General features: G+C 49.5%; 1 long non-coding RNA gene across 1 annotated transcript in view; it reads left to right on the top strand.

Moving 5' to 3' along the window:
- Window positions 1-6,894, top strand: part of LOC115250500 (uncharacterized) — a 36,840-nt gene extending 29,946 nt beyond the window's left edge. Inside the window, exons 2-3 of the long non-coding RNA XR_003889060.1 lie at window positions 4,044-4,571; window positions 6,841-6,894. This is a non-coding gene — a long non-coding RNA (uncharacterized lncRNA). The remainder of the gene's footprint in view (window positions 1-4,043; window positions 4,572-6,840) is intronic.
- Window positions 6,895-12,906: the final 6,012 nt, after the last annotated feature.

Below are 12,906 nucleotides of genomic sequence, written 5' to 3'. Positions count from 1 at the left end.
CTTTAACCTCAGCCTTAAAAACCCTCTGCGGCCTGGCTTCTGTCCAAGCTTGTCCCGCTTAGCGGCGGCGTCCTCGAGCGATTCCTCAACTGTCATCGGCGTCCAGACTTTGCGGCGAAACTGCATTAAACCTCCAAATCGGCTGTTTCTGTTGGTTTTTGTTTTAGACATTTGCTCAATGAATGTTTGCTTTTCTGTTCTGAGGAGGAAGAGTTTGGGTAACCAAAGGCCAAATGCTAACCGCATTAGCATACATCTGAAGGAAATTACCTTGCGAACATTAGGTTAGCGGTGGGGGAATTTCCAGGGCTGTTGTCACCTTGTCATAACACGCGTCTTCATGTCTCCATGTGACCACAAAAGGACTGCAGAGACTTTGGTGACTCAGGAAAAGTACTGAACCATTTCTGCCTTTGTTGGTCACGTTTATTTCTAATCTAAGGATGATTTATGCCTTCACAACTCCCGCTGGGACGAAGCTATCTGTGGTCTTTGATATTTGGTGTGCGCTTTTTGTGGTTACTAGCACTACAACCGCCCAAAAATAAATAAATCCCCTAAATCTTTGCCAAACTGAACGGGGAGCCAGAGGAGAGGAAAGGAGAAGCTTTTACGTTTTCTCTTCTTGTAGTTTGGGTGATGTTTGAATTTAATTTGATAAAAACGGGAGAAAAGCCTCATTTGTCAGCAGCGTCCTCAGACCAAACCCTCGAGTGGCCCGAGACCGACAGATTATCTCCATTCTCTCTGTTACGCAACCGCTCTCTTTCCCAACAAGGCCGGCCGAACGTTCGGTGTAACAGTTTAAAACTGGGTCTGTGTTTGTCTGTCTGGCTGCTGTCTCGCTGATAAGTACCTGCCCCCGATTGACCCCCCCCCCCCTCTGATAGGGGGACCTCCCTGTACTCCAGACATGCTAAACTCTCGGTGTCACCAAGGGGTGTCCAGCCTGGAAATGGAGGCAAGGCCCCGCTGGAGGAACCTCTGGTCCTGGTGTAGATGGACGACTCCCAGAGTCTCTTGACATTTTTGGCCACCTTGTGTTTCTTGCTGATCTTCTCCCATCGTCGTCTTTGGAGCTATTTGCCATCTTGTGTTTCTCCGATGTTTTTCAGAGCTGTTCTGAACAACTGATGATGAGGCCGCAGAGATTTAATGAGTTAATTACTTACTATTACATTTGGTTTGTTGGGGGGAGCGATAAAGATGTGGGCATGGAATAAATGGAGTGCGTGTTTGGACTGCAGCTGAGATTCTGATGGGCTGGAGAACATCCGGTGAGAGGAGTGGATCGCGGGGATCGCGGGGATCGTGGGGATCTTTCACTTGAAGCAATGTTTGCAAGTGATCAAACAGGTTGGAGCGGAGGCCAGGAGGTGTCCTCAGAATGCTGGCAAACATCCTCAACCAACATGTTCCACAGCCTGTCAGGACTTTCCAGTCAGACAGGAAAATACAGGCCGGTGTTGGTTGCAGTGGTAGATTGGTGGATCCGGAGGGCCAGGTCACGTTAAACCTTTACAGGTTCAGGATCATGTGGGACCTTTTCACAACATTTGTCCTTCTGCGCTCCTCAAAGCACTCTTTGAATATAAAGTCATGTTGGTTTCTGCAGTAATATCATCAAATATGAAGTCCTGCCCAGGAACCGTCAATAGGTTCTTTGATTTTTCAATGTCAAGCAGTAAGGTAACTGAATTCAAACTGTACTATAGCGTCCGTCACCTCTGATGGAGCACACGCACCTCCATTTACAGAGCACGTCAAAACAGAAATTATTCCTTTCAGGCTGCACATCCTGGACAGTGTGCCATCATTACTGTAGTAAAAGTAGTAAAAGTCAGAGATTGAATCCTTTTTAAATGATTCAATCTCTGACTTTTACTACAGGACTCATTGACTCTGAATATCCCCCAAACATTTATTATTGTTGAATACTGCAGCAACAGTTGGATTTAAACTGCATCTTAGGAAGATTAAATAGGAATATTATAATAAAGCTGCATTTGGAGACTCTGAAAGGCCCAAGAACCTAACCCTGGGGGACTCCTGAGGGGTTTGTTACCAAGGAAAAAAGGGAAAATGAAACCAACCACACGTTCAGGTCAAGGATGAAAACAAACCCATAATGATCAGCTAACTCCTGATCAACGATAGTGGCAACAGGCTGGTGTTGTTTGAAGACTGATGAATGTAAAGATAGCCTGAGCAAACAGACATGGACACACTGAACTCTCTCTCACACACACACACACACACACACACACACACACACACTCACTCACTCGTCCTTCTCTTCAATAGCCAGCACTGGATTAGCCAGTCAGTCCTGAAATGGGATCAATATGGCAGCCTTCTCATGCCTTTATCTTCACAACTGTTACTTTCACTGCTGCATTAATGATCGATCATTAACGATCATGTTTTAGAATGTAAAGTAGTAATAATATAGTCCAACTCTCCGTGCCCAGATGTTAAACAACCTTACACTTCCTTCAAATACCACATGTAACGCTTCTTTCTCTCCCTTTTCTTTTCTCCTAACAAAGAGTTAAGCTGAGTCCAAATCAAGCAGAGGCGGTTTTGTTTGGTGAAGTTCTGCCTTGCACGTCAGTCCTGGTGGCATCTCACCCAGGATCTCTTTTCCTTCCGCCCTTCCACTCCTTATCTTTTGGCTCCTCTGATGAATGCAACCGTCGGCCTGGTGGCCGCGCCTGTTTAAAGCCTCAGGAACTCTGGGGGTTTGGTCACAGGCAGAAACGCCATGACTCAGTGCTACAGAAACTCTCCTAAGGAATGAAATTTGTCGCAGGCGGGTCGGGTCTTTACTGCTGTGTGTATCAGTGCTGCTTAGTGCCGAGGCTCCGTTTGGGCCGGCAGAGATAACAGCGTCTAACGGAGATCTGTTGAGTCTTTGTAAACCTCAGACAGGGCGTGCGTTTGTTTACCGTCTGTCTGCTTCTCTCCCAGACTCATTCCTCGCTTCCTCGTGCCATTTCTCGTCTTGAACTTTCCTCGACCTGCAGCTCTTCATCTTTGATTTTTTTTTTTTGGTTTCCTCCTTGATTCTGGGTCCCCCCCCCCGCCCGTTAGCGTGATAACCTGCAGGTTCTCATTTGCAGACGGTGTCAGTCTGACCGAAACTGGCCTCCCCCTCCAAATCCTCCCCACCGGTTCTCCCTTCAAAAACCTCGTTCACAGATTTTGTTCGTTTCGCAGACAGATGAGAGGGAGGGAGGGGGAAAAGAAAAAAGCAGAGCAGGCACTTGGCACTTTTGAAATGTAAATAAAGTTTTGTTGTTTCCTTAGCCGTAGCCTCCTCCAGCCCTGTTTATCAGGCCGACTTCAAAGCGGCACGCTGACATGTGGCTCTATCTCCGCTCTGCTCTGTGAAATAGGGTCACAGGCGGCGCTTAGCTTTCAGAAAAACCTTCCCTTTCATGTAAGAATGTGGTGGGTGAGAGGAACTAAAGGGGGCACTACCAGCCAACCACCCACCCACCTGCTACCCAGGCGGCTCGTCCTCGTGCGCACGCTCGTGCTTGTCTCCTGCTTCTGTTGGCTTTGCTCGGTCGGCCATTGTGGAGCTGGGTGAGGCTCTGCACAAGCGCGGACATGGACCGGAATGTTGTGGTGGGGGACGTGTGTGACTATTGCAGAAATTCTACTAGGAGCTACCGGTCAGGGCCGGTCTGACGTGGCTGGCACACGATAATCGGCGCGTGCCGTTGGTATTCAATAAAGACAGACAATGTGGTGGCTCTTCCTGCCAGGGAAGAGTCAGAATCTCACCAGGAGGTGGCGCCGCGGAGCAGGAGCTCTCCAAACCGCCACCACGGGTGATAAAGACTCTCTGGCTCCACTTGTAGGAGTTCTCTGCCCTCATGTTATGTGGTAACCTGGAATGATGATTGATGTACGATGATTATGCGACGCGAACTGGATCATTACACATCATGATACTGGTGCAAAAGCTGCTCGATGTGAAACTGAAATTGAAACGTGTCTTTAACTGTTTTCTTTTCCTCTGTTTTCTTCTTCAGCTGTGGTGCCACCGCATGAATGCCACCGTACCTCACGTCCCTCATGGGGCAAAAGGGATGTGAAGAGGAAGTGGGGAAGGGAAGCTAAATAAAGACGAATAAACAAAGTCAGCAGCAGCGACGTTTGCGAAGCAACGCACACAGACTGAGGACGTTTTAGTGCAGCTAAGAGGTAGAAGAGAAGAGCGAAGGCCATTGTTCTGCTGCGTGGAGGACAGACCAACGGCCGGTAACTACCAGAACCTCCCGACTTCCCGCCTACATCCCCAAGTCCAGCCTGAGGAGTGAGCGTGAGAGTCGGCCGCTCCGGACTTTGAACCCGGCTGATCTGTTGATGAAGAAAGATGGCAGCGATACCGGCAGGTGCCGCCCCTTCCTCCCGGCCACCCTCCCACCCACCAGCGGCCGCAGCTCGGAAGGGTTAACGCTCGTCCATCGGCATCCATCGCAGCATCGGCAGCAGCGGACAGAGCGCGGGGAGGGGCAGTATGCAGGAAACTGACTTGCCAGCGACGAATGCCTTTAAAGGTAATGAGAGACTCCCAACGGTCACGTGTTTAACATGTGCAGACGCACAGATGTAGAACACAAGACACACACTCCTCCACCTTCTGAGGGACGACAGAGCGGCCGTCCCAGAGCTCCCAGTTGCTGCCCAGCCACACAGCATTTCACCGCCTGCAGGAGCCGCTTTTCTCTTTGTTTGTCTGCAGCTTGTGTAAATATACAGCACATCGCTTTATATTCAAATGCCTTTGAATTACAGATTACATTCAATTTGAATATGTATGCTCTGCACCTATATGCTGCTACATCTGTTTGACATCTATATGTAAATGATGTATGGAGGGCCGTGTGTTTGCATACCAAACACTGTTCCAGCCCCTTAACATGGCAGCACTATAAAGTTTATGAGGACCCGGTGCAGCACACGGGCCAACTGCAGAACCTGAGCGGGTTTTAACCAGTCCAGGGTCGCTGCTCTGGACCAGCTGGTGGTCTGGACATGCATGCTGCTGCCCTTTGATGAGCTGTTTTCATATAGAACTGAGGGGGATGAGCAGGTTTGCATCCTTCTCTGGGATCTATAAATGCTGCTCTGAACCCCAGGATTGTTGTGCACCTGCTGGGCCTGGGAGAGTCTTCCAAAGGCCTGCAGAGTGGGACGAAACCTTGTCTGTAAAGTTCTGGAGAAGATGGTTAGAAGGGAGCTCCACCAGAGGTGGAGTTACGGCAGCTCTCATGATGAATCAGCAATGGGAGAGAGACAATGATGCTGATTCTTTTGAGTTATCTGAAGGACGCAGACATCTCAGTCGGGCCTGACCGGCCCAGTTCTGACCATCCTCAGTTCATGAAAGTGATTAATGCTGCTGGGGTGTCCGGTTGAGAGAAAGTGCTGCTGCTCCTGTGGTCAGCTGCTCTGAGGATGGATGGAGGAAGGCGTCTTTGGAGGACAGCTATTGCGTAATTGATCAGTCCCAGTTAGCGCAGCTCTTTTTTGAAGCTCTGCAGGCTTGTAGATGGGAATAAAGCTTCACCTTCCTTTTATAAACAAAGGCCGGGCTGACGGTCGACAGCTTTGAGGATAGCGGGGGGGGGCTGTTTACTGCGTGCGGCTTCCTGTCGGGTAATCAGCCCAGGTAAATCACAAACGCAGACCGGGATGCAGACGTTTGACCTCCCAGTCCTCCCGGAGGGTCTGTGGGTCTGTCTGCGTCCGCGTCCGCTTTATTTGAATTCGGGAGGATTTCCGTCGAGGGCCCATTATCGCACGGATCGGAAAATAACAGCTTCTTCCCCCAAAGTTTATCATTATTTCATCCCCTCCTCTTTTTATACCTGGATAGCTGCAGTTTTGTCTGGCTGGGTGAGCTGATGGCGCCGGCGTGATGGTGCCGCTCAGGTCTCTGATGCGGGGGTCCTCCTCCACCACCACCTCAGGGTAGAATGCATAATCCCACCTATCAGTGCATTACAGACGTCATCTCTTGTCCGTGCTGTATTAAACACCCCCCTGCGTCAGCTGACACACACCAGAGTCCTCCCTTTTCCCCCGTCCTCCCGCTTCCTCTCAGCAATTGACACATTTTCACACTCTGGCTCTCCCTCGGCGCTCACCTTTTTCTGTCCATCTCCATTTATCTCACTCTGTCTCCCCTCCCAAGCCGGCTCTCTCTCAGGCCGTGCGGTCTCCCGCAGCAGTCGATCCATATTGAGCTGCACTAATGTGGCGCTGGTGCACATCCATACGGTGACTGACAGCTCAGGGTTATTAGATGAGGCCTTCCTGCTGCCGGGGCGGAGGCCTCGGAGCAGTGGGAGGCTGCCTGGGTGGCGTCTCTGCAACATAATTCCGACGTGAACAGATTGTGTTTGGAAGTAATCTGTTCCCATGTCAACCGCATCCTTCTTTTGTGCATATTAAATATCGTCAAACGTGCAGAAATCAAAGCCCAATCGCAGCCTATAACTTCAGAATCCTCGTCCTTCACTTCCTACCTTATTCCACTGGGTCTTAAGGATAGGATGAATATCATGGGATGCACACACACACAAGCGTCCGTGCTCAACATCCTGCGCCACCACCTTTACCAGTATTCCACAGCTGCCATCGGGGGGGGGGGGGGGGAGGCAGTAGGGAAATTGCCCCTCTACCACCCGTTTGTCCTTCTGAGATGACAAATCAATGTTGTTTTTCATCAGAAAGTCTCCAGCTAATTGGCGTGCTGGGCGCTGATAGCTGCTCAGAAGCACAACTTCATACCTGTATCGACTGATTTCTGCTCCCATTCAGGCCGAGGGGCCTAATTGGATATCTAACTGCCCGGCAGGAGGCATTGTCGATGGTGTGGGCCTCTATAAACACCAGTCCCTATCTGCTGCGCTGCTGCTCTGCTGGAACAGCTTTTTTCTAAATAGCTCTCAGCTGTTCATTTTATGTAGAGTTAATCTATAAATAATCCTGCGACATGGGATTTTCCCCCCCCCCCTCTATTGTAATCACCAGCCCTATAGGGGGGGGGGGGCAGCACTAAAGGTAATCAGTGATTCACATAACCAGGCAGAATCCATAGAGAAGATTCTTTCACACATCTTGCGTTCACAGATTGAGAACCTGTAGCCACCACTTGACCCCCCCCCCCCCCCCCCCCCCCCCCCGCTCCGAGCCACAGGGCCAGGTTCCAACCACCGAGGACTTCTTCCAGGACCATTTTGCCAGGAGACAGCGGTTTAATAGCCGTGTGCAATTCCAGTTTTCCTCTGCAAATGTATATTAGCATAATGCTAGCATCCCTCAGGTCAGAGGGCTGGTTCTCATAAATACAGAAACAACAGGTTTTTGAAGGAGCGAGGTGTGTTTAAAAAGTTCAGAGGGACAGAGCAGAGTCTGCTGACAGCACCGATGAATCTGTTAGGAAGGAAAACAAATGTTCTGCTTCTGTCTTTTCGGGGGGAGAGAGGAAAAACGTTGCGCCTCAGGACTTTCTTCAAGAGCTGCGATATTACAGAAAAACCCAATAAAACTGCACGACAATGTTTAACGCATGGGATCAAATATTTCAGTATGTTGATTTATTGATGTTTTAATCACCACAGTCGTGCGATTAATTTAGCATTCTTGTTAATTAATGTAGAGCACAAAGACAATAAATCATTAGTAATATATGATAAAAGACCACTAGGGGCTTCTGCATTAGTAAAATGATGTAATTGTGTGTGTGTGTGTGTGTGTGCACTTATACGTGTGTACTCATGTTCAGCTGATTACAAGAATTATGACACGATAATTGCGTGTAAGTTTCCGTAAATGTATGCATACGCACTGTCCCATTTAATCATTAATTGCTGCGTGCACACGCGCGTGCACGTGCTGGCGCTTATTGTGGAAGCACACCGGTTTTGACAGACACAGTGAGTCACACACGACATCTAATTTATTTCTCTGCGCCGCAGCATGCTAATTTTCATCGATGTTTCCACACCAGTTAGCGCGCGTGTGTGTGTGTGTGTGTGTGCGTGTGTGTGTGTTTAGCGTGCCCCTGTCTGGTTTCCTGCTGTCTGATCCTGTTTCCTTTATTTACTTTTCCCATCTTGCTTATTTACCAGTCAGTCAGACACCCACCCTGCCCACATGCAGGCTGACCTAAATCTGCTGTGCGAGCGTGTTCGGGCGCCGGCGTCTGCGTCAGTCGCTCTGTTGAGGTTTCTGTCACGGCGCCGCAGCCCTGCGCTAACGTTTCAATCTCCGCTCCTCACCGATTCCTGTCTGCACCCCAACCCTGAGCAGCCTCCGCAATCCCATGGCTCAGTCAGATAAGGTCCTCGAATCCATCCGGAGTGGAGACCCCCCCCCACCCCCCACCCGACCACCAATGCACGTTTCATTTTTGTTAACAGGTTATCGATTCGGGTTTCCTCACATCCACACTATCTCCTCTTTGCTAATGAGAGCACGCCGCGGTCGCTACGTTAGCGGATTTGCAGTTATTTCGGTACCAATCGACCAGATTTCTGTTGGAAAATGTTTTGGTGGGTGCTCAATTATCAGATCTGTCCCACCTTGTGCCACCATTGTGGTCGGAAAACAGGCGGTTAGGTGGTGGTCGAGATCAGCAGGAGGGGCCCGGTCCAACCGCCTGGAGACGCTGGCTCCAATACCGGTCTCTAAATAAAACCCGTGAAGATCAAAGGCGACATCAAAAAACTCGTTGTGTGCGCCGCGTCGATCAGGCGGCAGGTGGCGCCCGTCTGCTCCGATGCGGTGGTCGATATGGTGGCTGAGGTGAGCCATTTTCAGACTTATTCTGGCTCAGCCTGTCAGCGCCGCCCGGCCGCCTGCTGAGCTCCTCAGCGAGGTTGACGAGGCGGCGGGTGGGCGTGTGCGCGAGAGCGCGCGGAGCTTCACGTGTGTTCGTGTGTGTGTACCTGTGGCTTTATTCACGTGTGTGGGCGTGTGCGTGGGCAGAGCGCTAAAGCCGACAGGGAGCGGGGAACCTGAGGACATATTTATGAGGTTCCTCGCTGTCTCGCTAACCAGCCCATATTAACCCCGGCGCTCTTTCGCCACCTTAAGCTGCAGAACGCGGCGAGGCAAACATTTTTAAAATTTCTTTTTCATCTAAATTATGTGCTGATAAGTGCGTTACGGGAGAAAGTGCACGGAGAAAATGGGGAGAGGGCAAGGTCAGACGGTGTCATTATTGCAACCGGGCGATCTCATCAGGATAAAGGTGTCATCCATCTTGTATCTAAATGGGCGTACATCCATGTAAGCGCTATTATACATTAGCTCAAGGTTTCATAAAGTGCAGCGGGAGGCCATAAACTCGGTAAGAAACTGCGAGTTTAAGTCCTCTTGGTCAAATTTATTCTCATCTAATTGCAGCTGCTGGGTATTAAAATAGCCTTAGATGGATGAATGTCATCAAAAATGTGGATTTTGGGTAATGGGACAAAAAAAATGAACCGTTTAGCGCTCACATATTAGCATACATATGGTATCGGTGCCATATTGATGCTGTCGTGGCTATTATAAAGCCCTTCCTAATGCTACTCTACCATTAATTGAGTTAATTGTCCATTTTGGAGTTGATTCCCCACCCAACATCCTCTTCATTTCCAGAGTAAAAACAGAGCCATCTGCAGAATTGTCGCTGCTGAGAGAGGCAGATAATTACCAAAAACACTGCTTTGGCTTAGTTATGAGGAAAATGGTTTAATGGGGTTCAGACTTGTTGTGAGGACACAAATGGAGGACCAAAAAGGTGCTTGCAGAGAAACCCCAGGAGGCGCGGCGGCCCGTCCGCCGTGGTCACGTGTTCCTGACTGTTGCGTCTGTTTGGTGACCATGGTAACAACCGGTTCTTTCTGCTTTTGGACAATGAAGAACAAAAGGTTTCTGATTTATTTGTTTGATTTAAAAGGGGAAAAAAAATTTCCCTGACAACAGCCAACCTGAACAATCAGGACAGACAGCGTCGCCGTGGCGAGTCCTTCCCTGCACGCCACCGCGCTCCCAGCTGGCTTTATGCAGCCGCTCCTTCATTCTGTGGTATTTTCGTGTTCTGCCGCTTTTTTGGCCGCCGCTGTGTCTCCAGCGCCGTATCAGCGTGGAACGTCGGAGGCCTTCAGGGGCCCGGCTTGATCCCGTTGGCTCTGGGACTTCTGGTGCTGTAGCTTAGCCGCAGCCTCGCACCTCTGGGCGCCGCTCCGGCCTGCGTCTCACACCTTCACACACTTGGCCTGCATCTTATCTTCAGAGCACATTTGGCTGCACCTTAACCCCCCCCCCCCACACACACACACACACACACACACACACCCCGGCCTCCCTGGATCCTGTGATTGAGGCTACAGCTACAGGAAACCCAAGACGCACATGGGCCGATAGCGTGATAGCAGGAGCGTGTTTGGAATGACCCCCATCGCCAGAGGAGAGGTTTCTCTCCTAAGAGAGCACGATCTCTTTATGTGCGTGAAGCCCTCATCAGATTAGCACTGGGGAGAGAATGAGGCAAGAATAAATGAGCTGGTTGACGCTGCGTGATGACAGTTGTGGTTTTAAGTGGTTAACCTCCAAAAGAATAACATTTTATTTCACGTTGACGGTGTGTGCGTGCCAGCTCTCACACACACGCGCCATCCGCATGAGCCACAGTGCTAATTAAGTGTTTTTCTGGCTGTACAAAACAAAACCTTAAAGTGGCAAGACCAATGTCGATACATGTGCACCCTTGTTCTTTTCTGCACCTCCTGTTGCCTCATGAATTCATCGGCTCTTTTCTTGGTCCCGCGGCGTTCGTCCACAAGGCCGAGGAAGGCGGTTAGAAAATGAGAAGATATCTCACTCGTGGATGCAGAGAGAGGTAGAGTGCTGTTTTTATGCTGCTGGGAAAAGGATTCAATAGATGTTGGAAATACAAGCCTGCTGCTGCTGCTGCTAGCAGGTCAGAGCTGTGTAAATAATTCCCCTTTGCTTTCTGAGGCCAAACCACCAGAGTAGCATCAAGCTACCGAGGTCAAGGTTCAGGGTTTTGACACGGCAATGGCAGCCTGCTTTAGCTAACCTGCCAGTTCTCGCTCAGGTTGTCAGGCAGCCTGCTTTTCCTCCATGAATATGCTAGCAAAGCCAAAGGAAATTAGTCAGTGCTAACCTGCTAATGCGTTCCTGTTTGCTGTAAAGTCAGATTGTGTCCACACAACATTGGTGTCTCCTGTTAGCTCTTCATTCTTCTTCCATATTGGGAAAGAAAATATTAACCTGCATAAATGTTAGCTATGATGGGCAGTGGAAGCTACTGCTGAAGGACACAACCTGCCACACGATGCTGTGTCAGCTAGACCTTCCGACGAGTGTTCCGTTGCACCAGATGCAGGTAAGTGGATTCATTTTGTTCCTGACATTCCTGAGACTGAATAGAAGAGTGAAGATGTTTCCTCACCCCACTTCAGCTGCACTCAGCGCACCAGATTTCCTTGAGTTTTGTTTTTTTTCCTTTTTCACAGCCAGCTAGAAACCGGCATTGTGAGCGTCAGACAGGCAACCAGAGAACGTGTTAGCAACAACCCTGCGTTTGACCCCGTGATGTCACGCAGCTCTGGTACCGTCAGGTTGCGCTTCCCCAAAAGCTGCTCGCTGCATCTCTGGGAGAGCCTGCAGCTGATGCGCCGCAGCCTGAAGCGCCGCCCGCGCCCCCACTAACACTTCTAACAAGTTTAGCGGTTTTGCATCCTCAGACGCTGAGCATGCGGCGGACAAGCGGCGCTTTGATGTACGTCATTTCTTTGGCTGCAGAATAATGCAGCTGATTTCTCCAGGACCTCCAGGACTTCTCTTACACTCTATTTGATATCTTTGAACGATTCCGCAGTGGCTTCCCTTCATGTTCCTGCCCCTTGTTGAGAGATTTGTCTGAAATTAATCAAATTCAGGGATAACAAGGATAAAGGAGGAGTTTAAACGTTCTCTTTTTTATGAACTTCTGCTTCAGAACAGCGGAGTTTTCACTGGCCTTGATTCTTCCAGGAGTTTAAACAGGTGTGAATACAGCAGCCTCTTTCAGCACTTCTTCATGCTGTTTTATGTTTCATCTGTTCTTCGAGTGTCTCTTTTGTGGTGGAAATGTATGACCGTGGTGCATTTACCCAGGCATGAATGGAGAACATGACAGAACTATCTACCGATGGCAAATGCCACGGAAAATATGCAGTTCCACTTGTTACATCTGCGTTTAACCCTGTTTTACAGTCTGTACGACAAATCAAGGATCGTAGCTTAGCTTAGCTTAGCTTAGCTTAGCTTGGTTAAGAGTGGTAAAAATCTGCCCAAAGCTAGCATGAACACACTTATGCTTGGTTGAATTATGTGTGGAGGTAGCAGCTTCACTTGAGGGCCTGATTCTTAATGTGACTTTCTCCTCACCGTCATTGTGCAAGACTTTCCTTGTGTCCACATGTGATGTTTGTTGGCCATCAGGAGACTCCACAACAAATACATATATAAAGGGTAACACACACCAAGTTTACTTACTGCCATGTCGTGTGACTGGACCTCCTAAGCTGTACACAGCTTCGTGCACATCCTGTGCAGAACACACACACAACACACACACACACACACACACACACTGACGCACACCCCTGTTTGGACTGCAGAGACGAGACACAGCCTGAAGGTCTCGCTCTCCACTTCTCTCCCTTGTTCTCCTCGCCGTTTCTCACTTTCGCTCCTCCTTCACTTTATGTGTCAGTTGTGCCGAGTCAGCACAAATCTGACGCGCTTATTATCCTGCTACAGCCGGTTGAGGAGTGGAGGAGACGAGGGACAAGAGGAGAGGAAATTAGGTAAAAATAGAGAGAG

This window comes from Takifugu rubripes, chromosome 7 (genome assembly GCF_901000725.2).
Source record: "Takifugu rubripes chromosome 7, fTakRub1.2, whole genome shotgun sequence".
Lineage (NCBI taxonomy): Eukaryota > Metazoa > Chordata > Actinopteri > Tetraodontiformes > Tetraodontidae > Takifugu > Takifugu rubripes.
Note: the sequence above shows the minus strand (reverse complement) of the source record. Positions and strands in the feature narration are given on the sequence as shown.